Genomic DNA, 6,350 nt, shown 5'->3' with positions numbered 1-6,350 from the left:
AGTGCTTCTAACTGAAGCACAAATGCTTCTAACTGATGTGGTCCGACCAGTTGTATTGTGTCAGACAAGTCTGACACAATACCTACTCCTTATATTATTATTTCATTTGAATAAGTCCTTGATGTTGTTTTTGTTTTATTTGATATCATTTGTGAAGTAGAATATGTTACATGCATGTTATCTATCATTTTTAGTGTAGTTTATGTTAGTTTTTGGGTCCTGAATGTCATCGATATTTTGTTTCATGTCATTTATTGTTCATTTCATTTTTGTACAGTGATATGTCATTACTGTTGTGATCCATATTATTATTACTACTGTTTGTGTGTATCATTTTTGTCATTATTGTTGACAACATTAAAATAAATGGATGTCATATTTTGATTATTTCTTTTATCATTATTGTTGGATGTCAATATGTCATGTCATTGAAGATGTCATATATGTCATTTATTGTTCTGTTAGGCAACTTGTTATACTTTTAATGGTTTTGATTTATATGTTAAATGCATCTATGTCTTGGCTGATACGAGGATCAAATGACATGCTCTGGAAGAGTCATGGTCCAACACCAACACCACAATACTTGGCGAATTGGATGAGAAGGTTTATGTTTGGAGCTTACAGAAGATGGATTCGTTAGCCGCTCAACCTGAACGTCAGAAGGTGGAGAAAGAGTGGCATGCAAAGCTGAAAAGGAGAACTGATGAATAGAAGAAGAAACAGAAAGAGGAACAAAAGAAGTTGATGCAAGAGAAGACCAAGGAGAAGAGATGGAAAATATCAAAGAGCAAATATTCCTCTTCGTGGTTTTGGAACAATTGTTATTTATTGCTATAGCTGAAAATGAAACAATATGGTTATTTTGTGGATGTGTAGTGGCTTGAGATGAACGATTTGGTTTTTGTACTACTATAGCTGGAAATGATGAACAATATAGTTATTGGTATATAGCTTAAAAATGTATCGTATAGGCAAATAATATAGTTTTTGCAAATTTATAATATGCTAAATTGACCTCAACACCACACACTATTAGTGTGAGCACATCCAACAAAACCAACCTTGTCTAGTAAATGAAACACCCCAAACCATAGGCCTGGGTACAACAAATTTTATAAATGAAGTCAGAGCTAACTTTCTTGCAAACAGTGGGAAATCTGTGTTATTATTTTTCCTGTCTTTCTATTTTCTTTCATTTTCCCATTTTTTTTTATTGATTTGAAGCCTAAGGTAGGTGAACACGTGTCGAGAAAAAATAGTTTCGGCTTCATTTATGACACTCACTGCACCAAGGCCAATATTTTGTGGTGTATTGGCTATTAGTCAAAGTTGATGGTATTGGGTGCACCCACATCATAGTTTGTGGTGTTGAGGCTAATTTTGTCTTTATAATATCAGATATCATTTTACATTATGTGTATGCCATTTTTTTTTATGTATTTTATGTTATATTTATTATTTTAATGTTAAATGTCATTTTTTCTGAGTTCATTTGTTGTTCGTTTCTCAAAGTCTTTTGTAGCCATTTACATGTTAATTATAATTCAGTCCATATCATTTTTGTTCGATTTAAGTCATTTTTTAACATTCTATTTGAATATGTCATTTTTGTATAGTTACATGTCAAGGGCAATGCATATCATTTTCACTGAGTTTTATATCATTTTTGAACATTATAACTGGACATGTCATTTTTGTCTAATTACATGTCATTTATAGTGCAGTGCATATCATTTTATCATTATATTCGACAATTACTTCATAAATAGTATTGTCTAAAAAAAAATTTATTTTTGTGTCATTATCTAACTAATTCATGTTAGTATAAGTCAGTATTATGTCATTATGGTTAACGATTATTTATAATGTCATTTTATACATATAATTACATAAAACATAACCCGTAATGATATAGGTGGCACTGATGATGTCATACTTGGACTTATATATAATGACATATAAAAAATAAAAATAATAATAATGCATTCTATGTTATTAATACTGTCATTAACTGTCTAGTGTTATTATCTAGTTATATCCATGTCATGATAAGTGAGTGCCATGTAATTATGAACAAGTTTTATATGCTTATGATACTCTTTAGTATCATTTTCATAGTTTTGGAGTCTAAATTTGCTATTATGTATAACTTGTATGTCATTGTTTAGTTGTATACATGTCACTATAGTCAGTGTTATATCTTTATAATAATTTTATGTCCATTTCATGTTATTCTGACCCAATTTTGTGTCATTATAATGTTGGATATTTAGAGTATCGGTTTTCATGTTTGTTACGTTAAGTCACTTAGGACAAGGTGTTGTGATTTGAAGTAACATGTGGATTAGAGTTACTAATGTACGTAATACATTAGTGAAAGAGCGTTCGCTCGGGCTCGGAGCGTCCGCACGAAATCGGCAGGGAATCGACAAAAACGCGAAATGGTGAAATAGGGAGAAGGAGCGCTCACTCATTGGAGGAGCGCTCGCTCCTTTGAGGAGGGCTAGCTTCATGCGGCCCGGTTTCCATTTTGCGTCTTTTCGAGTGACGGTTGCTGTTGTGTTTGCGTTATATTAAACGTTGCAAATGCTCTAATGTGACATATGCTTCATATGTGAATGGAAAGAAACTGGAGAAACTCTCTCAAAGTTCTATAGCACAAAGATTCATTCATTGCTACAAATTCATCCTTTCTTAATCTCATTTGACGAATTTCATAACGAGCGTGATCTTCGTTGTTCTTCTTTGTATCTCGGAAGTGAATTCCTTGTAACCTGTGCTCAGTGTAGGGTAGGAATATTGCTTTTGGGAAAGTATCCCAACACGCCTAGAAGATTCAAAGTTCATCTAGTAATCATCTTTGTCACCCTCATCCCATTTCTAACAATCCAAAAGCAATATTACTTGAAGATGGCTATAGTTCGTGAGATGATTTCAAATTTTTCAGAAACATGACAAGTTTGAAGGTGTGGGTTTCCGTAGATGGCAGAAGAAGATGCACTTTCTTCTCACTTCTCTTTCGGTTGCATATGTCTTGAGTACTCCAAAACCCGGGTTTGTGGAAGAAGAAACCTTGGAGGCATCAAGGAGAAGGAACAAGTGGGAAAATGATGACCACATATGTCGTGCGCACATTCTCAATGGTATGTCTGACACTTTGTTTGATGTTTATTAATTCTATGAATCCGCTAAAATACTTTTGGGATGACCTTGAGTCAAAATACATGGCGAAGATGCATCTAGTAAGAAGTTCTTAATTAGTAATTTTAATAACTTTAAGATGAATGAAACTAGGCCTGTGATGGAACAATTCCATGAAATCCAAAGGTTTTAGGAAGTTTTGAACAACACAATATTAGTATGGATGAGACATTTATTGTATCTTCAATAATTGACAAATTACCACCAAGTTGGAAGGATGTTAGTAATACTCTTAAACATACAAAAGATGATATAAATGTGGAACAATTGGGTGCTCATCTTCGGATTGAAGAGGGCATTCGGGTTCAAGATGGACAAAAGGAGGTAAATTTTATTTCTTCTACCATTAATGTGGTGGAGGATGGAAAGTCCAACGACTCATATCCTAAGAAGAGGGCTAACAACTACACCAAAGGCTACAATTCCAAGCCTAATAATGGTGGAGTTGGTCAACAACGTGGTTGTTGGGAGTGTGGCAAGCCCGGACACTTCAAGAAGGATTGCTTCCTTTGGAAGAAGAAGATGAACAAAAAGAATAAGCAAGGTGGAGGAAAGGCGAGTCTAGCCAATCCCATGCCAAACAAGATACTTGTGCACAACTTTCATGTAATTCGAGTTTGAATTATATGTGTATGATTTTTGAAATCATACACATATAAGATGATTGTTCATGGTATATCGATTCGGGAGCTTCAAGGCATGTGTGCAAGGAGCGGTCTTCATTCAAAACCTTCAAGGAGGTGGATAATGGAGAAGTTCTATACATGGAAAATGACTCTAAAGCTCAAGCTCTTGGTGTAGGACAAGTAGAGTTAGTCTTTAGTTCCAGAAAATCTCTAGTGTTGAGAGATGTTGTATTTGCTCTGGAATTTAGGCGTAATCTAGTGTGTGGAGCTATCTTGAATCGTATAGGTTTTAAAATGGTTTTTGAGTCGGACAAGTTTATATTATCTAAGGGTGGTTATTTGTTTGTTGGACTCTGTTATTTATGTAATGGTATGTTTAAACTTAGCATTTCAAATGTTTTAGTGAATAATGTGTGTGTTATTAATGATAATTCTTCTCTTTGGCATTTAAGACTTGGTCATGTTAATTATAGAAAATTATATTCTATGGCTAAGGATGATTTAATTCCTTCTTTTGATCCAAGTATTGAGAAGTGTAGAACATGCATGCTAACCAAAATAACCAGGTGTTCTTTCCCTAATAATGTGGAAAGAGATACTAAGCTGCTTGATTTAGTACATAGTGATCTTTGTGATTTTCATAGTACACTTTCTTTAGGAAACAAGAAATATATAATAACTTTTATTGATGATCATTCACGATTTTGCTATGTATATTTGTTGTCTACTAAAGATGAAGCCCTAGAAAAATTTGAGATCTATAAAAATGAAGTAGAATTGCAACTAAGTGACAAGGTTAAACGGTTTAGAACCGATAGAGGTGGTGAATTTCATAATCCTAGTTATTTCCAAGCTTTAGGAATAATACATGAAACAATTGCAGCTTATATATACACCACAACAAAATGGTGTAGCTGAAAGAAAAAATAGAACTTTACAAGAAATGGTAAATTCTATGTTATCCTACTCGGGTTTGAGTGATGGTTTTTGGGGTGAAGCGGTTTTAACTGCTTGTTACATTTTGAATCACGTTCCTATGAAAAAGAACAAAGTAACCCCTTATGAATTGTGGTACAAAAGAAAACCAAATCTAAGTTACATTAGAGTTTGGGGATGTAGGGCAATTGTTAAAGTGCCGGAACCTAAACGTAAAAAGTTAGGTGAAAGAGGAGTAGAATGCATCATTATAGGATATGAATTTCATAGCAAATCCTATAGAATCTATGTTATAGAACAAAACGACTTTTGGTCGGTTCACACTATTGTGGAGTCAAGAGATGCTATTTTTGATGAAAATTGATATTCATCTGTTCCTAGACCAAAGGACATAACTCCAATTATCGAAATTCAAGAAATTAATCAAACTAATGATCAAGAGTTAGATGAACAAATTCTAAATGAAACTGTTGCATCTACATCATCTCAACCAAGGAGAAGTAAACGGGCTAGGAAAGAGAAATCTTTTGGCCCAGATTTTCATGTATATTTGGTTGAAAGATCAAGAGATAGTGTTTTACTAAATTTCCATATGTCTGTAATGTGGAAGGGGATCCTTTAACATATGATGAGGCCATGAAATCTCAAGATGCTCCATTTTGGAAGGAAGCTATTGATGATGATCACTCAATCATGGGGAATAATACATAGGTTCTAGCGGACCTACCTCCTAAATGTAAAAATAGGGTGTAAATGTATTTTCAAGAAGAAAATGAAAATTAATGGAACTATTGACAAGTTCAAAGCCCGGTTAGTGGCTCAAGGCTTTTCTCAAAAGCCGGGTATCGATTATTTCAATACATATGCACTTGTAGCTCGAATCTCTACTATAAGATTATTGATTGCTCTTGCGGCAATTCATAATCTTGTGATCCATCAAATGGATGTCAAGACCGCGTTCTTGTATGGAGAATTAGATGAGGAGGTTTACATGAGACAACCGGTTGCTTTTGTTGTCAAAGGTCAAGAACAAAAGGTTTGCAAGCTACTTTGTTCTTTGTATGGGCTAAAACAAGCACCTAAGCAATGGCCTCAAATATTTGATGATGTAGTGTTGTCTAATGGTTTCAAATTGAACAATTCAGACAAGTGTGTATATAGCAAATTTGATGATAATGGTCATGGTGTAATGATTTGCTTATATGTAGATGACATGTTAATTTTTGGAACTGATTTATCCCAAGTTGAGTGGACTAAATCTTTTCTATCGTCTAAGTTCTCAATGAAAGATTTGGGGGAGGCGGATGTCATTCTAGGAATTAGAATTAAAAAGAAGCAAAGGTAAATTGAGTTTGTCTCAATCTCAATACATCGAAAAGGTTCTTAAGAAATTTGATGTTAGTGGTTTCTCTTTTGAATCAACACCAATGGATCCTAGTGAAAAACTACTACCTAATGGAGGTAGTGCAGTATCTCAATTTGAGTACTCAACGGTGATTGGATGTTTGATGTATGCCATGACGAATACTAGGCCGGATATCGCATTTGCGGTAGGAAAACTTAGTAGGTATACTAGTAATCCTA

The sequence above is a fragment of the Beta vulgaris genome, chromosome 4 (assembly GCF_026745355.1).
Source record: "Beta vulgaris subsp. vulgaris cultivar EL10 chromosome 4, EL10.2, whole genome shotgun sequence".
Taxonomy (NCBI): Eukaryota; Viridiplantae; Streptophyta; class Magnoliopsida; order Caryophyllales; family Amaranthaceae; genus Beta; species Beta vulgaris.
This window is presented reverse-complemented; position numbering follows the sequence as displayed.